This window comes from Mus caroli, chromosome 18, assembly GCF_900094665.2.
Source record: "Mus caroli chromosome 18, CAROLI_EIJ_v1.1, whole genome shotgun sequence".
Lineage (NCBI taxonomy): Eukaryota > Metazoa > Chordata > Mammalia > Rodentia > Muridae > Mus > Mus caroli.
Genome location: NC_034587.1, coordinates 27,889,652 through 27,894,127, shown reverse-complemented (window position 1 = coordinate 27,894,127; position 4,476 = coordinate 27,889,652).

The window sequence follows — 4,476 nt, the reverse complement described above, 5'->3', positions numbered from 1 at the left end:
ATACATACATATATATATGTATATATACATATATGTATATATACATATATATATAAATGTTCCTTTAATGTTACTTGTGTGTATATTTATTTTCAGGGTTAACCATTTAGTGGTGGGTCTTCCTCTTAAACAACACAGAAAATGGAAAAAAGTAAAGCTTAAATCTAACTCCTCTACCATGCTACTCATACCAATTAATAAAGTTCTTTTGTATGATTGTTTCTGAAGTGCTGGAGATCGAAATCTAGCATCCTCTGAGCTGTGCTCCCACTGCTATCTCAGTTGTGTCTACTTTCCCTGTAGAGCCTAAAAGGTACTTCCTACCTTATTGATGCTCTGGCTCTAGATAGCTCTATCAGTAAAGGACCACTTATTTGCTCATTTAATGAGAGCCACCCAGCATCTCACAGGTCTGTACATCAAAGTCAGTATTTCATTCCTAACAAAGCCAAAACCAAAGCATCTGCAGGGCTATAGTCCTTCTAAGAGACTCTGTGAGTGAGTACTCTGTAAGTTAAACAAGAATATTGGCAGAATCCCAGCCACATTGTAGAACTGAGGTGCACTACCTTGGAGTTCTTCTCCAGTTGCTCTCCACCTCCAGTGCCTGCTCAGATTACCTGACTAATTGGGTCTCTTCTTCATCTTTTAAACCAGAAATTTTGAGTGGCAGCTCTCTAATGCTTATCATTTCCCTGCCCTCATCTTATTCCAAAACCCTTGCATCGTCTCAGCAGGGAGAAAGGAACATTTTAAACAACACAGGCAATTCCACTGGATCTATTCAGCTAACCCAAGGTAAGCAGCTCCTTCAAATTCATCCAAGTCATTATTTACTTCCAGCAGCAATGTTTTATCATGGCGGCACCTAGGTGAATATTGACTTTAGTAATTACAAAATGGGAATTGCAGGATTCTGTATTTTGAAATCTACCTAAAATGACTAAGGAAAGAAGGTTTTGGGGCTACCTGGTGCTTATAGAGAGGACCATGAGAAATGTTTAGGTACTAAGTTATAGGAGTAACAAAAGATAAACTTAACTCAAGACAGCAGTAGCCCACTGTGTTTCTAGAAATGCCTGGGAATTATTAAGTTGCCATAAGTATTCATTCTATTCCCACAAAAATATTTTACTAAGTAATTAGTTGTGCTTCCAGAATTCTTCGCTTTTACCATTCTTGCCACATCCTTGGGAAGCAAGGCAATCTAGTGCTAAAACCTTCATCCTGTTCATTGTTTTCTGTCTCCCCTCTACTAGTCAAGTTTGTATTACTATAATAAAATACTAAAGGTAGGATACTCTACAAAGATAGCAGGTTTATCTTGGTTTGTGATTCTGAGCATTATAAATCAGGCAGCCTCATTGGACTTGCAAACTTTATATGCCCCAATATAGGGGAATGCCAGGGCCAAAAGAATGGGAATGGGTGGGTAGGGAAGTGGGGGGCTCTATGGGGGACTTTTGGGATAGCATTGGAAATGTAATTGAGGAAAATATGTAATAAAAATATTAAAAATCAAAAAATAAATAAATAAATAAATAAATCAGGCAGCCTCAACTGAGATCACACTGGCAGAGTTCAAAGGTCATGTGAGGCACTATGTACCCAGCAACAAGACATGTGCCCATCTGAGCTGTCTCTTTTCCTTACATGGCATTTCCTGCTCCTAAATTACAAGACACCCTGAAGCCGTTTTCTAATCCCAAAGTCATTTTCTCTAAACAGCAGAATCACCTAGCTCCTACACTCTCTTAGAACCTCAGTGAATATTCAGTATTAAGCCATGAAGCCTTGGAGTCCTTGAAGCTGTACCAAAACTGTAGCATGAATCATCCACCCCTGTAGCCTTAGGTATTTCAAAACCTACTTTTCACTAGGGCTATTAAATGCTTTAATGTCCCATCTATCCCACCACCCACCAGAGGTAGTGGAAAGGAAAGGTTAATAGAGCAAAGGAGGATGTGGACCTGTTTAGAAATAGTTCTTTGGAGCAAATTCAGTTTGTGTTGTCAGGATATCAGCAGTTCAGTTCACCTGAATCAGTGGCAGCAGCTTGATTTTCTTGCAAATACCATTCATGATTAAGCAATGGCAGGTCTTGCAAATACCATTCACAAATCAGCAGGTTGGTCCAGAGAAAACCACAAAGATCTGCCAACTGGCTTAGTCTGCAGAAGTGGCAAGAAGCCTCCGAAAAAACATCTCAAGTTTCTCTATGAAGGCATGACAAATGATGACCAATAAAGAATGGCAAGGTGTACCAATACCATCCAGCATCCTCCACTGTCGGTCGGGCTATATTAATATCCTTTCCAAGCATCATGAGTTCTCTCAAGCATCTGCTCTAGCGAAATATCACATGCCCTTTTTCCAGCTGCCTCCAGCAAAACACCACATCTGTTCTTAGCAAAACATTCTCTCATGAGTCTGCTTCAGCAAAAATATCCTCTTATAAGACAGAAGATCATCACATGACACAACCGAGTTTCCAAAGAAACCACACATTTCCACTTCATATCCCTGTTATCATCCCATATATAATTGAAACTCTGAGAACCATTTAGAAGCAACCATAATAACCCCTATCACAGCCCTCTCCTACCTGTCACAGTGTAGCTGGGGCTGTGCTGTGACTGCCCTACCAGATAAACTTCCAGCTTGCATGGGGACACTTCATTGAGGTGGAATTTTCCACTTCTGAAAGTGACCATTTCATGACAGGACAACTATTCCTCAGTGACTTCTAGAGTTTAATTTTCGAGAATAGATACACATAATTTTTACCAGGATAACAACCTGCAGAGGTTGGGTAAAGACTATCAAATCACTTCTGTCTTACGTTTTCTAGGTTCATCTTCTAAACTTGTAGTCTTTTACTAAGATGATATTGACTGCCCTGGATTCTCTTTGAGAATGGTTGCTAAGATCCACCCTTTCTAACACAGTTCACGTAGAGTTTTAGACAACATGACTTTGGAAGTGATCTGTAGTGTTAAGCTGCCATTAAACTACAAATCACTGCCCTACCCAAGGCTATGTGCCCATTGAGGTTACAAGAAGTCTCGAATCTCCTTTTTCTTAGTAGCATCACGCCCTAGTTACTTATTAAACCTTATTTGTTAATTACCCCTATGGAGATGTACATATTCAAGCTAATTAGAGAGTGGAAGGAATGAGGAAGCTAATTCACACAGATTTCCCATTTCTCACAAATCTATTATTTTTAGTCATAATTTCTGGTTGTTGCTATAAATTAGTACTTGAGTTTCTAAGCTGCAAAAGAAACCTCAAGGAAACAGTAGACACAGCCAGGCATCTTGTTCCTGAACTGCAGCTTTCTCCTCAAACTATTTACTGACACTGGCTAAATTTTTTACTTAATTGGGTATTTTTGCCTAAAGGAATAATAATCTAAATAGGTCTATTTTGATTAGATCAGGAAATTCCCAGATGGTGAGCTGAAGCTTTCCTTGCTACCTTTTCTATTGGAACTTCCTTTGTGGGTTCCCATTGCAATTCAGTTTTCTTTAGTCTTTAAGGGAATATGACACCAAGACTTTCTCTTTCTACTCATCCCAAGGACATTCTAATTGTTTTGGGCAGGGGTGGAGCTTATCATTATAAGCTTCGTACTTTAAAAATCACTTCCAGAATCCTGATTTTTCACTTCCTCTGAACTGTCCCCTTCTATCTATCATTCACCAGGGGCACCTTCTTTCTTTGTCCTTTCCAGGAATCCTGATCTGTCCTCCTCTCCAATGACAGCTCTGTTGTCATCTCCTAGGAGCCCCCTCCTGGCTGCCAGTCCTCAATACTTCACTTGCTATCATATCTCTAGAAAGAGCTGATGAGCTTCCTTTCAGAGGAAAAGCAAAAACAACAACAAAAACAAAAACACCTACTACTAATAACAATAATAGTAAAAATAATAATAATTAATAATATTAATAATTAGTAGTAGTAGCTGGCAGGAAACTGTGTACTTAACTTTGTGTCTATAATAAACAGGTACAGCATGAGATGTGGGGAAACTGAGGTTTTAGTCCTATTTCTATTTTTCCTTTAATTTTCTTCATAAAAATAAAAATATTCTGGCTGGGAGAGTCAGGAGAAATGTGTATAGTCCTGATACACAGGCTGGCATGTGGATCTCAACAACTTAGTTGTTCACTGGTATTGCTGGTTCTGTTTGTTGTTCTTGGGATTGCTCTAGAGTTGCCTCATGTGTTCCCTGCAAGACTTCCACTAACTGAGTTCCCTGCCTGGTTCTTTGTTCATATTTAATCTAAGGTCAGGTTCTCACTGAGTTTCCTAGGTTGGCCTTGAGCTCACTCTAGTCATTGAACTCCTGATCTATCTTCCTGAGATTCTTTTTTTTTTTTTTGATTTTTAATATTTTTATTACATATTTTCCTCAATTACATTTCCAATGCTATCCCAAAAGTCCCCCATAGCGCCCCCCACTTCCCTACC